A 17,688-nucleotide genomic window follows, 5' to 3' on the forward strand; every position below is an offset into this window, starting at 1 on the left:
ACAAAAATAAGAATTGAGTTTGGTTTTAAAACTGAACAGATTGCATCATTTTAAGTTATACAATGGTATCAGCTTAATTTTAATTATAAAGATTCATCCTGATTATCACTATGGCTGCATCACTGTAAAGACAAAAAAACACTAACATTAAACCGTGAATTTTCTTTGTTAACGATATAAAATTTTTTATAATTCATTTATTTCCCCTTAGTATAGACAAATAAACATGTCATTAATTTAATATTCTATTGTAAAATAGGGAAAATAGCTTAGTCTTCTCATAGGAGATATCAAAGAAGAATTGTATAATTTTGTAGAGTTACTCAGTTTTGTTTCATTCATTTTTAATACTGCTTTAGTCAATTTTATCTGTTGTAGGAATTGAATTGTGTTATATATTGCATAGTCTGGAATAAAATTAGAGGTGATGTCTATTTTTTTCCACATCTCAAAATATTCATATTTGCTATCTTTTAATAGGAAACAATTTAGTAAAATTATTGTCCTTGCTTGCTACTGTTTATAATACAAAAAGATAATAGAAAAGAGGTGGGAATGCAAAAATCCCATTTTCTTATTATTTTTCCCATCATTTCCATTGCTAAATTCAATTACCAAGGAAAATGAATCTATGTAAGTTTATGTAATAAAAAAAACATGGTTTCCCTTTCAAGATAATAATTGACTACTATAAAAACTACTAAAATACAAGAAAACATAGTCCTGTATGGGCTCATTGCTAGTCATCTTATAAATATATACTAGATACTCCTCTAAAGTAAGACTTGAAAATTGTACCCATTATTATACATTGCTATTTCTTTTAAACACATGCATACATCTATCTTTATATTTCCCACTGGTACAATACCAATTTCTTTCTTTCTTCTTACTACATTCCCAGAGAACACAAAATGTTACGTTGTCCCATGCTTTTTCATTGGAGCTTTTGTACAGAAGAGCAAACTTCCCACAGAGGCAAGGCAAGCGGACACGGATAATTACAATTCATCAACTCTTCAGTATTGATCCCAGTACCAGAATCATTCCTGATGATTTGAATAAAAGGTGTGTAAAAAAGAAAAATTAATAAAGCACAAATTCTAAAGTATTTAAATCAAATTTGGGTTTCCATTTAACTAGTTGTATGACCTTGAAAAATTCTGTCATAGTTCCCTCATGGTTAAATTGAGGATAATAGTGATGCCAAACTCATTCATTTTCATTTTTATTTTGGTTTCTAATAAAACTGAGGTAATACATATAGAAAACAAAACAAAACAAACAAACAAAAACTAAAAGATTAGTACATGAATCTCAAATAATTATATTGGAGGTAGAACTTACAAGTTACTGAATGTAGATTTAAGAAAAATATTGATAATGACTTCTTAGCTTCTAAAAATCAAGGATTTTTTTTTTAATCATAAAGACTAAAGTTGGAGCATATGTGGCTAAAATACCCCAAGCCTTGCTTGTTTTGTACGATGAACACAAGATTCTAGAAAGAAATACAAATACAAATGTAGAGATAACCTTGCTGTGACTTCTGTTGCTCAAATCCAGGTTTGAAATTGAGAGGTGAATAGATACAGATGGCTTATGCCAATGCTATCTTTCTCCATATAGAAGATGCTACAGATTGTAGCATGAACCATTACATTTTTGTACTACTCAAAAAGAAAAAAAAGGAAAATTACCAATAGAAATATGATATGCAATCAATTTATAAGTAAATTGTTTTGGTGTTAAAATATGAAAGAAATTTATAGCTCAGTGTCAATATAATAAAGTTGACTGTTCTTGACAACTTCTGAGGAGATTAAATCATCTACTGTGTTTCCCCCAAAATAAGACCTAGCTAGACAATCAGCTCTAATGCATCTTTTGGAGCAAAAATTAATATAAGACCCGGTATTATATAATATTATCATATCATATCATATCATATTATATCATATCACATTATATTATATAAGACTGGGCCTTATATTATAGTAAAATAAGACCAGGTCTTATACTAATTTTTGCTCCAAAAGATGCATTAGAGCTGATTGTCAGGCTAGGTCTTGTTTTGGGGGAAACACTGTAGGGTAGCAATGTAGAGTGAGAAGTGGAGGTCTTCAGAAAATATGACAGAAGGGTAGAGGTTGAGGAATGGACGATGAAGAAATATAAATTATGCGCAAAGTCATTTCCTCTTTGATGCTCGGCTGTCAATTGGAGGGAGCTGGAAGACAACATGGTGTCTAACAATATTATTTTCCTTTCTTCTCTTAAAGATAGAGCAATAACCACATGTTTGAATACTGAAGACTAATGAAAAGGACCAGAACGGTGGAATAAGATAATTATATAAAATAATGATTTATAAGAAATTGAACAATATCATGTAAAAAGGAAGTCGAATGAGGAGAAGTAGATGGGTTCCAGGACACATGTGGAGTAATTTTTCCCTGACTGGTAGGGAGAAAATTCTGTTAGTGGCACAGAAGGAAAGGAGATGGTGGCAGAAGGGTCAAGGGGTTTCATCAGGTGGCTTCAATTCAGTTAGTGAAAGATGAGGCAAAGTCATCAACTGACAGTACAGGAGCAGAGATAAAATTCAGGTGTTCCATGGGAGAAAATGGCATGAAAATCATTGTAGCAAAGAGTGAATGAATGAGTTCAAGAGAAATGTACCAACATGGTAAAGTATAATTGAAAATGTCATTGAATGTGGTGATAAAAGAAATTTACCTAATAGGAATATTGTAAAAATTAACTGTTTGGTTTGGCAACTAGTAAGTGAACCTATTATTATTATTATTATTAATTATCATGTAACAAATCCCAGATTCTAAACTATTCTTCAGTGACATTGAGCTACTTCAATGCAAAAGAATAGCTGAGCTTATTTAAAAATTTAGATTTAGCAAATATAAAAAATAGCAATGGTTTTGGGGAATTTACCTAAGGGTGAAAATGATTCTAGATCATAGAATTCAAGCGGTGCAAAGAAAAGCAAAGGCAAGAATATATGTATCACTTTGTCCGTAATGATGAACATGAAATTGACCTGGGCTAATTAATATAAGAATCTGGTTGAAGATGTAAACTGTAAGCCATGTACTAAAATCATAATAAACCACAGACTACACAAAGGAGGCCAACAGGTGGCAATACTGAAGTCACATGTGCGTTTAAATGGCAGGAGCTTGAAAAGAGTAGACGGTTTAATAAGAAGTTGGAGAAATAATAGACATTGGGCAGAAGCATGGATACTGTGACAGGTTAGCAACATTTAATATCTCATGGATTGCAGTACCCATGAGAAAGAGGGAAAGGGATTAAATGTGGCACTTCATGTCTAACCATGTATATCATGGTTTTCATATCATACTTTTATTCTGTTAAGGCAACAAACACACTTAAATAATATGCTGGTAAATTAACAAGTCCTAGGAATGCTGTGAAAGACAGAAATCGCAAATCGCTACCCTCAATTATCTGCCAAACCAATGAAAACACAGGCTGGGAAAACAGTCAGATCAGCCCCAAAGGAGACACCAGATTTTTATGAAGCCACATGTAGAAAGAGCTTGAGTCCCATTGAGATCTGAGGGCACAGTAGGAGTCAGCCAAGCATAGATTTCAGGAATAACATCTCAGGAAGAGGGAACATCATATGCAATGGCGATGAACAGAACAGAATGCGATATGTTACAAAATTATTAATAAAAGGCAATGTGATCAGTGTTGAGGGAGAGAGGAATGAGTATGAAAGATGAAGCTGGTAAGGTAGGCAAGGGTCAAATGACAAAGCATTGCAGGTTTGGTAAGAACTTTGGCTTTTAAACTAAAACTAATAGGATGTGTATTATATTGCATATGAAAGATATAGGATGATATTACCAGTAAAAAAAAAAAAAAAAATGTTTGTCACACTAACTACAGTGTGGAGAGTAACCTGGGAGTGACATTAGAAACACTGTAGATATTCATAGAGGTAACAGAGATCAAGAGAAGAGGAAGAAGTTCATGTACACACATGTGTGGGTCTGTGGTGTGAATATACATGTGAGTATGCACATGCGAAATCTCTCTCTCTTCTCTCTCTCTCTTTCTCCCTTTCCCTCTCCCCCCCTGCCCCCCCACACACTATAAGCAACAGAATGGTGATGAATCGGGAGTGGGAGAATAGATTATAATTGAAACAAATTAAACATTGCTGACATTACCTGTAACTGTAACCACAAAACATATTTATATTTATTCATAATAAGTAGAACTAAATTGAAAATAATATTCAATTAAAGGTTGTTTAAGTATTGTTGAAAATATTAAGGGCAGTTCTACATAGTTTGGTATTAAAATTTGAGGAAAATTACACTACAAATACATGAAAAAATTAGCAGTTTGTATGAAAAAGCTGAAAAATAAAGAAATTGTAAGGTATAGTTTCTAGAGATGTTCTTTAGTTTCCATATAAAAAAATAAGCAATTTAACTTAAGAGAAGCCTTTAAAGAACATGACTTTGCAAAAATACTCCTCTGCATCTTAATACATTTCTCTATACCGTTTTACTTAATGAAATATTTATTGACTAAAATGCCCATACAGATAATTTTTTCTCTCACTTCAGCCCAGCTTCCATCATGAAGCACTTCACTTCAATGCCTTATGACACTTATGTCATATGTCCTACCCCAGATATCTCATGCTTGATAGAATCTTGTCCTTCAACCCTATTGTGACACCAACTCTTTAAATCTTATCAGTTATAATTATTAACCAGTTTTTTTAAAACTTTGATTTCACTCTGCACACCAGATTTTATCCTGTACTCTTTCATCCAAATATATAAAAATAGTTGACACTGGATTGGTAATTATGACTAAAACTGTTTTTTTTTTTAACAAGAGTGCCCAAACCACATCTTTCATTACATAGGTCTTCCATTTAGATTATAAACTGATGCTGAGAAACAAGGATTTAGTTGATACAAATAACAGTCATAAAATGTCAATAATATGAGACTTAAGCCCTCACTTCTGTGTTCTTCTATAAACTGCTCAGTCAGAATTCAAGTAAAATTAATTTATTTTCAAAGTTTGAGATTCTATTAAACATATTTTACCATTTTTGTCACATTTCTTGCCAACATCTCCAAGCATTTCAGGCAGTGAGAAAAATTATCTTCATGAATTGAGTATAAGAATCAATAGGCCCCATTTTTTAAACTATACCACTTTTATGATTCCTGACAGTCAGAGGGAAAAGAGTGGCAGATTGCACTATCAATAATGCCAGTTTAGAACTTATATGAGCAAAAAACCAAAGTCAATGAAAAATCTTCTGTGCTTCCAAGGAGTTTTAAAAGTTTAGAAACAATCATTGTGCCACATGCTGATGAGTTTGATCATTGTGACATCGCTATAGGGGTTCTTGAAAATAAAATGTACAAGACACATCTATGTATGAAAGACCTAATCCATTTATAAGCTAGGAGAGTGCATATACATTTTGTTTAAAAGGCGTCAAGAGCCAACTGAAACAGGTTATAATTGACAAGAGAATGCATGAATTTAGTAATGTAGATAGCTTCAGGAGCATGGCTGAGTTAGTGTGAACCAATACTTCCCTTTTAGAAATACTCTCATTTGAATCCTCATTAGGCCATATAAAACATCACAATTTCAACACAGTATGTATTCTGGAAATAAAAGCTATTACGTTTTCAGCAGACATGGAAAGCCTATAATTTATATCTTAGATGATGAGTCTTTAGATGTTTTAAAACTGATTATTTATTTATTTTTTATTTAATCATTTCTGTTTGCATTACAAAATGATAGGACACTGTTATACATAGCAAAGCCAGTTTTCCTGACTTATGAAAAACAAAAGTAGTACTAGAAAGTTTCCCTGGTTTATACTCTCTTCTGTGTTACTGAAAATACCTAATAGTTTATACTACTTATTTTGAAAGTAGCATGTTTTTTAGTCTTAAATTCAGTGCAATGACCATGAGCTTCAGAGTTCAGCATTATTCTCATTATAAAATGATACTTTGATCTACTGTTCAATACTACATGGAATTGAAGATGGTAAAAGTAATTTGACATTTTGTGACTATGGTAACTCAAAATAATGGGCTCTAGTTATGAAATATTGATTGTGCGGCACGAAAATAGCATAAATATGTAGTAAGTCGTTGTTAAAAGCACAGCTGGTATACATATTTTATGCATTTCTTAGAAAAGCGAATTCTACAAATAGAATTTATTTGTTTGTTTGTTTTTCTGCTTGAGTGCTTGAGATGAGGGCATACTATGATGATTTTCAAGTTGAGACTATATACCCAAGACAAAACAAACAAGAACTACAGTGATTTTTAAAAAGTGTTCATGGTAGTGATAAATGTTTCAGTCATATTCAGAAAATTAGCACAGTTATGTTAGTAAAATAATTAAGCCCATTTATGTAAAAAATAAAACTGAGTGAACAGTTACCTGAGTTTTCACTCAACTGAAGATTATTTGAATATTTAAAAAGTTTGATTCATTCTCACCCTCTTTTAAGGTAAGATGAAATACAGCCCTCTATTTATGTGTAAACACCAACATACTTGATCAATGCTCTCCCAGAATTATTTCATTGTGCTAGGCCCTCTGTGGCCAATAAATAAGAAGGAGAAGTTACTCATTTTGTATGAACTAAGTGAATAATTTTTGTTCAAAATAGTCCTAAGACTTCCTAGCGCAATGAGGAAAAACAAACAACGATATTAATTACCATCATCTTTAAAGCATATGAGCTGTCCCAAAGCAGAAAATGTAAACTGCTTACCATAACCACATAACTAGTAAATGGTGTAATGGCATTTCCATCTTTTATTAGTTAAGTCCACCACATAACTCTACCTGTCCATGTCATTTAAGAGATTAATATTTACCTGATTATAGGCATATGCAGTCTCTTATGAAGAATCATAGATTAACTATTACTAAGTACAAATTTATTCATTCCAGATTGAATAGACAGTTGAAGAGATACAGAGTAGGTGGGAGGTCAGAGGCAGTGCCTCTGGCTCTGTTTCTTTAAAAATACATGTGGACTGGGAGTAAAATGCTTCCCAAGACAAACTAACTGTCTCATAGATTTCACCTGGAATTTTTTTTTCATAAACATAGTATTTCTTGTTTATAAACATTTTAAAATGTATTTTTTCAATCAATACAGTTCAGGGGAAAATGTTAGTCTCAGCAGAATCTATTTTTTAAAGCAACGGGAAACTTTTTGTTGTTATCCTCATCTTGCTAATTTGTAAGCATAATAGAAGTAGTAACCTCATTTTGTAAAATATGCAAGAACTATAATTTTATACTCTCAGCATAAATATAGTAAACCAAGTGCCATATGGCTCATCATTATAAAAGTTAGTAGTTCTACTTGCTTTGTAAATCTCTTTAATTTTATGGAGCATAGAAAGAAAACTAATTACTAAGTGAGGTCATAGCATTCTCTCTCTGAAGCACTAAACATTTGTAAGTTAAGTATTTTCAGGAAAAAAGTAAATTATATTTGAAACAGGTTATAATGATATAATTTTTACTTATTTCTCCAGTTTTTTATGAGATGCATGTTTATTGGGCAACTATCAACACATATTTAATTATTGTCCTTTTTAGTCAAATAAGAAATTTATTTCAAAATATAATAATGAGAATTTTTAGTAATCTAGTGTACATTCATTTTCACACAAATGAGAACTTTCACGGGGCCAAAATTAAACTCTTTATAAAATTGATATAAAATGATTTTGTTATGTAAGCATTATAGTTTGTCTTAACATTTTCTTGAATTTAAATATTACAAATTATATTTCTTTTGTAAGATTATTTTTCTATTTGCTAATTTAATCAGTATGGACAGTTGTACTGTATAATGAAGGAAATAACATCACATATAGTAATTTACTTTAAGCAGTAAAAACTGTTTCTATTACGTACAAACTATTATTAATGATTCTGGATCTGAGTCTGGTAATAACAAACATTAAGTCAAAATAGTTTACAAATTCTAATATAACTCTTCAATATCAGGCAAATAGACTATTTTTAAGTTCAAGCTTTGGTGGTGGTGGTGGTGGTGGTATATGTCTGTGTGTGTGCATGTGCACTGAATAAAATTGGCAATATACTTTTCTTTCATCTATTATTACATGAGTGATTGTGTTATAAGAATTTGTACCTATTTATTATGTTTTTTCAACAATGTTATTTAGAAAACATATGACATGTGTCACTTATGCTAAATAAAAAAATATGTTGTACTCAGTGACCTTTAATCATTTTTTATTTTTATGTATTTCAAAAGGCTTTCATTCTGTTTGTATTTTATATATATATCAATATTACATATCTATATTATTAACATGAAAGAGAGTAAAAGCCACATGCACAGCAATATTAATACTAGATTTTAGATAAACTAGTAGCATACATGGAAAATAAAATTTGCCTGTGTAAGTCTTTCTAAATATGGCACTCAGATATATTGATTCCCTTCTCTGTTTTCCAACTTACAGAAAGGGTTATTATGTTTTGCTTTTAACCCTCTTACTGGTATAAACTAAAAAAATAAAATAAAAAACATACACCTAAAGATTTAAACAATATAAGAATTACATAAAAGTGAAACTACACAACATAAATAAAAATACCCTGGTAATTTAGAACCTTCCCTCAGTGTTATAGATATCAACAAGATAAACGCTAAAAAAAAAAAAAAAAAAAAAAAATTTGTTCAAACTGTGAATTTATTTCTAACTATGTAATGCTGGATAAACTAGTGTTTTCAGTACACTATTGTAAATACTGTATTAGCATTAGGAACTTTTTTTTCATATCGAATTCCATTATTTCTGAGGATATCCTATGTCCATTACTGTAAGGAAAAAAATCCATCTGGTTATTATAAGGTGTACACAAGGGTATTCTGATGCTGGTGCAGTTGGTGATCTGCATCATTATCTTAACAGTGGCAGGGAATGGGAAGTACCCTGGTGTTTGATGTGTTTCTTAAAAAAAAAATAAAAAAAAAATAGAAAAGTAAAAGAAACAACTTCTAAGTAATTGAAAGAATGGATTTAAAAAGTGACAAATTCATTGGGAGCATTTCTTTCTTTCAAATAAAAATAAAGGAAAACATGGCTCTGTGTTGCTAGGATTGAATCAAATGCATACAGTGTTTCTGACAATAGATGTCTTCCTCTGTTTGCTCATGATATGAACTTTCACATTTCAATTTCTCTTTTCTCATAAATTTCATTTGAGAATGAAACTTTGTGGATGAAGCACTGAGAAAGAAATCAAGTAGAGAAATGCAGTTCTTCAACAGTGTTATTATTTTCAGATATGGCCTCCATGCATGCATGCAATAACTATTTATTGAGTGTTTGCTATGTGCCAAAAAAAGGCTCAGGACAAATATTGGTGGGCAGAAGTGCAGAAGAGGATGTGGTCCCCTCCTGCATCAAGACAGCAATGTAGCGTGCTAATAAAATAATCATTAAAAAAGAAACCAATGCAATTGTTAAAAAAATGTCACATAGGGAAGCACTAAAAGAAGCTAATATGAAAAATCTGTGATTGGAATTTTCCATACCGTTTTAATAAGCTTGGCTCGGATACTGAAAATTATATATTTCCATTGTTTTGAATAGTCTATGCCATGTTGCTTGCCTTCATGATATTAGCAGGAATTGATTTTCTATTCTGACAAAAATTTGGATTAAAATGGCAAAGAATTTATATTTTAACAGGGAGTTATATGTATTGTCCCTAAAGTATCTCTCCACTGGTAAGAATTTCAGCAGCATCATTGTAGAGCAAGGAGAAAAATGTAAGGGTAGAAGGGGTATACTTGTATGTATTTATATCACTTATAACTAATCACACTGTGTCCCTTTAGATCCATACCTTGAACTCCAAAAAAAATCAAAAAATTTTTTGACTTATTAAAATCATATCCCCATATAATTCTTAAATCTAATATAAGTGAATTAAAATAGGATTTAGCAAGACAGAAATAATACATTATTTACACTCTACAGCTATGCCCCACAGAACCCTGGAACCACCCCGAGGTGATTCATAGGATCCTGAAACAACTCATTTCTGCTAAATAATATAGACTTAAACTAGTTCATCACTATTACTTATATCATATGTTTGACTACTTCTCTCTAAACAGTTGATCTTAAAACTAAAAAACTACTTCCATATATGCATGATAAATTACTATTATTCTGATTTCATGATTAAAAAACTAGAATTAAATAAATGTTTCATCATCTATTAATCATATGGGATATTTTAACTTTCCTTTAAAACATAGACTGCTTACTTAATAAAGTTAGAATATTACAGTAAGACGATGACAAATGATAAATGTTCAATCCACATTAAAAAAATCAAGTAGTTTTAAATGTAATTTTTATTTTCCAAAGACTTAATGATGTACTTTAATAATTTAGTACTTAAAATGACAATATAATTTAAGCCCTGGAAATTAGAAGAATGCTCAAAGACCTGAAATCAAATCTTAATGTGGTCTTAACCAGTTCCTATCCATGTAAGTAGGATTTAAATCTTTCCTTGCTATTTTTTTTCCATCTATTACATACAAACCAAGTGTATTTTCTAGAAGTACACATTTTATTTCAGGTTAAATATGAATGTTTGTAGTGGAACAAAATATTAAGAATATTAATAAGTAATGGCATATTACAGGTTAATACCTTTACTTGTTTTGTTAAACTTTTTTATAATTGAATTTAAGGCAAAATATAAGATTTCAGTGCAAAGGCTATTTGGATACATGAAAAATAAATTTAGTTTTAGTTTACATAATTGATCTCATTACTTAAGACTTATACTGAAAAAGAAAACCATCTGAATTAATGAAAACTACTTAATCATAATCTTTACAAATGTATAGTCTTTCTGGAAAATAAATTGACAATATCTTTTGTTAATCAAAGCAGGTCATATCACCAAGCATGACAACAATGGAAAATAAAGTTTAATCTTCCTTCTGGGTAAAAAACCTCAAGTCACACGGCAAAGTCTGTCAGTGGAGTAGGTAACTATGACACTCCTAACAAAGAAAAATAGAAACTTGGGAACCATAGTATTATTGACCACAATCCCAAGACTAAATTCTAGTGGAAAACAAATTTGAAGCCAAAACAGGAGAAAAATATGAGAAAGAACTACTATGTCTACCTTAAAATTGGAGAAATACTATTTCCAAGCATCTGTACTTAAATTGGGGAAATATTTGGAGAAATTGTATCTCCAAAATAAATTCATACAGAACAAACATCAATATTATTATAACAAAATGCTACCTACATATTTACCTGATTTTGATATCCATTTAAGTAAGCATGCTTGCCCTTAAATTAAGGTTCAAACATTGTTTTCTAAATATCTAAATACAAACAATAGGTTAAATCTGTAAAATAAATGCCAAATCAAATGTATATATCACCCTAGTTTTTCATTAAACAACAAGTATTTTTGTTAAAAAAAGTATATATATATATGCAATTTGCATTACCTTTGCAATATCTGTAATTTTAATTACATTTGCAATTCCTTTTTAGTTTGTAGTAAGTGATTTTTATTTTAAAATAGAAAAAAATATTTCAAATATTGTGCTAATTCGCTAGAATACAAAAATGTCCACAATTTCTTATGTTTCATATATTATCACTCTAAAAATGAGACTTTACAGAGCCTGTCATCAAAATGTGGAAACTTTCGCATGCCTTTAAATCTAGGAAAGCCTTGTCATTTGCTTTGGATAACAGGAAGGTAGCCACTTCTAAACAAGCAAAAAAACTTTAACAGTTCGATGACTCTGAGGCCTGTCCTTTTACTGTTCTTTGAATACTTCTGCCACGTGAACAAGTCCAAGTTAGATCCTGGATGATGACCGCGATAGCCTCTATTACGCCCGTCAAAATCCAGCAAGTACCCAACAGGTGAATGAGTCCATCCAGTACAAGTCAATCTCTAGCCAACCTGCCAACTCTATGGTGCCCATGAGTGAGCCCAGATGAAAGAAGTTAAGCTTGAACAAGAGCAGATAAACTACATAGATCAAACATGAGCTAAAATAACATTCAAGCCAATACATTTGGGGATCTTTGGTCATGCAGCAAAATTTACCAGGCACTCTTACGTTGTCAGATATTTAATAGAAATATGCTAATTAACAGTTTCCGAGTAATGCTCAAACTATTTTTGAGTCTTTTCTTACTTCCTTGCTATGCAATAAAAGAGAAACCTTTCAGGTTGTTCAACGTACCTTTATCTGTCTTATAGACAGGAAAAAAAAAAAAAGTAGAACACAGTATACTGAATCAACATACATGTGTTCTCAAATAATTTTGTTTGATGGTGCAACTATGTTATGAATCATTTTTCCTGATAATGAAAGAAGTGTTTTTTATATTACTCACAAGAATTTCAGTATAAACTAGAGATTAAAGTTATATTGTGGGGAGCCATGGTTACAGGAAACTCTGAGCTTTGCAGAATGGCTCGGTTTATGCTACCTGTTTCCTCCCCCTGAGGCAATTGTCTCTGCCTGCACCTGAGGGGAGCTTGAGCTTGTAAGCTGCTGAGGAATTTGGTGGGAGCGGCCAGTTCCCAGACACAGAAGGCTGATGCCTATCAGGGCAATTGATAAGATAATTACTTGTGAGTTTCGGTGAATTTTGTATCCTCTATGTGAAAGCTAAAGAATTTACATTTGTTATGTTAATACATACTTGCACGTGCTCAAACTGCTTATATGGGTGCAGTAAAATAAACTTAGTGTCTTCAGGATCACTGAAGTTCCGCGATCGCCATCATATGTGAGAGTGTCTTTTATTCATTCCCACTCCCCCATTCGGGAACCCACCGACTCGTGACGGCTGGCCCGTCGCACTTGGCGCCCAACGTGGGGCTCGAATACGGGGGTAACAGTGAGGAACACCGCGTGGAAAGGGCCCCGGCTCATTAGAGCTGAATCAGTGGATGCACGGTGAGTGAGACACGATCCCCTCGGTCGAATGAATGTGTGAATGATTGATAGTTCCACGACTTTTTGTCACGGAGCTTGATTGGGCCCCAATCCAGAAGGGCACCTGATTGTTTCTTTGTTTGAAAGAAGGACCGAGTTAGGGAAAAGAATGGGTCACGCTAGCAGCAAGGACCTGTATGTTAGAGGACTTAAGAAATTGCTTGCCGCCCATGGCAGTCGGGTGAGCAGAGAACAGTTAGATAAGTTTTTAGAATTTGTAAAAGAAGTTTGTCCGTGGTTTCCTGAAGAAGGAACGGTCAGTCTGGGAACCTGGCAGAAAGTGGGAAAACAATTAAAGGATTTTTACACTGACCACGGGCCTCAGCAGGTTCCGATTGAAACATTTGGACTGTGGACTTTGATCCGAGACTGTTTGAACCTTAAACATGAGGAATGCAAATTAGAGAAAGTGAAACAAGCCGGTGATGAGGAGGGAGAGAGCGCAAAGTTGTTAGAGGGAGTTCTTAAGGTTAATAAAGAGCCTGTTTATCAGGAAACTCCGGTCGAGCACCGGGAAGATTTAAAACCTCAGGATCAGGAAAAATTAGAAGATGAGGGAGCCAAATATGATAGGGACAAAAACCCTCCTTTAGTGGCTGTGGCTCGGGAGGACGAGCAACTTGCAGATACTGCACTTTCTCTTGCAGATCAAATAAAAAAGATTCAGGGACAGTTGATAGAACTTAAAGTTGCTGTAGACGGAGGAAATTGTCCTCGGGGTAAAGATCCCCCCATAGTTGATCCCTCTGCACCACCTCCTGAGGAGTCCTGTAGGTGGAGACCTCCGCCGCAGTCCCCGGTTTGGGACATGCCTGCAGAGCCTTCGCCAAGTTATGTTAAGCCAGGATCGGACTCTGTTGTACTATCCCCTCTTCAAATAGCTTGTGAAGAGGCTCACAAGCAAGGGGAATCTACAGAGCAGTTTGGCGTATATCCTATTTTTGAAAGATATGATCAGGCAGGACGTAGGGTTAGGGATTGGAGGCCTTTCCAGTGGAAGCAGATAAAAGAATTGAAAGAGGCTTGTGTGCAGTATGGACCTATTGCCCCTTTCACCATGGCAATTTTGGATGTTCTGTCTACTGAAGCCACCCCTCCAGAGGATTGGAAGCTTATTGCTCATGCTTGCCTTTCCCCAAGGCATGGCAAACAGCCCCACTTTATGTCAAAAGTTTGTTAGTGAAGCAATTGATAACACCAGAAAACAGTTTCCTTCTGTGTATATCATTCATTATATGGATGACATCTTATTGGCTTGTAAGAAAGAAGGAATGTTGTTAGCTTGCTTTGCAGATATAAAAAAGAACCTTCTAGCCTCAGGTCTTATTATTGCACCTGAGAAAGTACAGAGAAGTGAGCCTTATTCTTACTTGGGATTTCAGTTGTTTGCTCAGTATTTCACTCCACAAAAAATAGAGCTTAGGAAAGATCATCTTAAATCTCTTAATGATTTTCAGAAACTGTTGGGAGATATTAATTGGCTGCGCCCTTCTTTGGGACTAACTACTGGAGATCTTAAACCACTGTTTGAAATTTTAAAAGGAGATTCTGATCCGACCTCGCCCAGGTCTCTTACTGAGCCTGCACGGAAGGCTCTTTCTAAGGTTGAGGAAGCCATTCAGCAACAGCATGTTTCTTTTTTAGATTATTCTAAACCTCTATATGTGTATGTTTTAGACACCAAACATACACCCACAGCAGTGTTGTGGCAAGAAGGGCCACTTAGATGGATACACCTCCATGTGGCTGCACAAAAAAAATCTTACACCTTATTATGAATTTGTGGCCAGTTTAATTCAGGAGAGCCGCTTGGAAGCTCGAAAATTTTATGGAAAGGAGCCAGATTCTATTGTTATTCCTTTTACAAAAGCACAGATTCAAGGCCTGATGCAGTTTATTAGACATTGTCTTACTGCATTTGCCATGATTGGAACTCCTAAAAAACTTAAAACAGATAATGGCTCAGGTTATACCAGCAAAAAATTTGCTCTATTTTGCCAGCAATTTTCGATCAATCATGTTACTGGCATTCCTTACAATCCCCAAGGACAAGGGATTGTTGAGCGTACTCATGGTACATTAAAAGTTAATTTACATAAAATAAAAAAGGGGGAGTTATATCCCCTGACACCTCATAATTATTTGTCTCATTCTCTCTTTATTCAAAATTTTTTGACCTTGGATGCCCATGGCAAGAGTGCTGCAGAGCGCTTTTGGCATCCTTCTACTGCCCCTCAGGCTTTGGTCAAATGGAAAGACCCACTTACGGGCTCTTGGCAAGGCCCAGATCCAGTCCTCATATGGGGACGAGGACATGTATGTGTTTTTCCACAGGATGCAGAAGGCCCTCGGTGGCTGCCAGAAAGATTGGTGCGACATGTGGACCCTCAGCCCATTGATGATGCTACTGATGCTTTGCCAAGCGGAACCTGACCAGACGTATTGGGCCTATGTACCTGATCCACCAATCCTCCACCTCGCTGTGTGGGACGGTCCTGAGATTCCAGTCTATGTTAATGAGATTGCCCTCTGATGGACACATAAAACAACAACTAGAGAAGAATTTTACTTATAATGGTACAGGAACAAGTTTGCCTATTTGTATTGCAAATAATAGGTCAACATCTTGGTGCTTGCGTAGTTCTCTTGTCACTATGCACATTAATGACTCTTTAGTTGGATGGACTGTTCGTCTTAATAAAAGATTGAAATTAAATATTGAGACTGTCCCATGGAGAGACTGTCCTGGCAATGATCCTGTTCGTTATGACATTCCTGGAACAGGCAGATACATCATTAACTGGTCAAGAAGTAACCAGTCAGGATGGGCCCGAGAACTGATTTCTGGATTTTGGACTTCTGATACACAATATCAGCAAAATTCATTATGGAGACTTATGGGAGTAATAGGTGAAGTTGTTCAAATAGTTGAGTTCTGTAAATCAGGCACTCCCTGCAGTCATGTGAGTGTCTTGAAAGATGGGACTAGAGATTGGACTACTGTTGCTAAGACTGTTAATATATCTGCTTGTGTTCCTTCTCCTTATGCACTGTTGATTGGAAATGTTAATGTACACTTTATAGGAAATCAATTTAGTGTATCCTGTAGTAATTGTTCTTTAGCAAATTGTATTTCTTGGGTACCATTAGGAACTCATGTTATGATACTTAAACAACCATCTTTTGTTATGCTTCCTGTTAATATTTCTGGACCTTGGTATGCTGAAAGAAGTTTGCAGGTTTTTAAAGAAATTGAGTATGCTTTGAGTAGGTTTATTGGGCTTCTGTGTCTGTTTGGTTCTGTGCCTACTCCCCATCCTCATTAGACATCCATCAGCTTGAGCTTAAGGCAAGTCTTAAGACTCTCACCCCTGTGCATTTATGAGGGACGGGTTAGTCAAGGACGGGCAAATACTTGGGAGCCGCTTCAACACCTAAGACAGGGCTTGTATGATAAAATATGAGTACCAATGACGGGTAAGTTGAGGCAGGCGTCCTGGGATGCCTAAGACAGGCGCCGTCACCTCACCATCCTGACTGGATGGATTTTGTTCATATAAAATAAAAAAGGGGGAGATGTGGGGAGCCATGGTTACAGGAAACTCTGAGCTTTGCAGAATGGCTCGGTTTATGCTACCTGTTTCCTCCCCCTGAGGCAATTGTCTCTGCCTGCACCTGAGGGGAGCTTGAGCTTGTAAGCTGCTGAGGAATTTGGTGGGAGCGGCCAGTTCCCAGACACAGAAGGCTGATGCCTATCAGGGCAATTGATAAGATAATTACTTGTGAGTTTCGGTGAATTTTGTATCCTCTATGTGAAAGCTAAAGAATTTACATTTGTTATGTTAATACATACTTGCACGTGCTCAAACTGCTTATATGGGTGCAGTAAAATAAACTTAGTGTCTTCAGGATCACTGAAGTTCCGCGATCGCCATCATATGTGAGAGTGTCTTTTATTCATTCCCACTCCCCCATTCGGGAACCCACCGACTCGTGACGGCTGGCCCGTCGCATTATATCTTTCTATCATTTTAGGAAATGAAAGGGGAATATATAGTTCTATATGAAGTAATCTATGGTTATAATACATTGAAGGGTGAAGGGAGGAGAGAGAAGGAAAGTAGGCAGGAGTTGAGTTTATTTCACACAAAAAGGAACCGATGATTTATACATACCTATATATAATTCAAAGCCCTATCAATTTAATATTAATTTACCTAGTTCTTTTATTTTTCCTTTAATTTTCTTAACAGTCTTTGCCATATGTGAAATATAGAGAAATTAAAGCATAGGTGACAAGTTGAAAAGAAATGCATAATTAGCAAGAAATGGCTATGTTTTTGCAAGATTGCATTTTCAAGTATATTCTAATGTGCTGGAGACCCATAGTAGCAGAAGATTGAAGTTAGCTTGTGCTTTAAATTACCTTAAGGTTATCTAGGACATTCTTTGAAGGCAACCTAATAGGGCACCAAGTGTTTTGTTAGATCTGCAATAAGCAGTTTTATTTTACATCAAACAGAGGTGAATTTAATAGTTTGACCTAATTTCTTATGAACAGA

The 17,688-nt window shown here is 34.3% G+C and overlaps 1 long non-coding RNA gene across 1 annotated transcript; it reads left to right on the top strand.

Moving 5' to 3' along the window:
• Positions 1 to 12,557: 12,557 nt before the first annotated feature.
• Positions 12,558 to 17,060, top strand: LOC141569337 (uncharacterized). Its single transcript, XR_012492869.1, has 2 exons — positions 12,558 to 13,087; positions 15,461 to 17,060. It is a non-coding gene; the product is annotated as an uncharacterized LOC141569337 (long non-coding RNA).
• Positions 17,061 to 17,688: the final 628 nt, after the last annotated feature.

The sequence above is a fragment of the Rhinolophus sinicus genome, linkage group LG02 (genome assembly GCF_036562045.2).
Source record: "Rhinolophus sinicus isolate RSC01 linkage group LG02, ASM3656204v1, whole genome shotgun sequence".
In the NCBI taxonomy this organism is placed as follows: domain Eukaryota; kingdom Metazoa; phylum Chordata; class Mammalia; order Chiroptera; family Rhinolophidae; genus Rhinolophus; species Rhinolophus sinicus.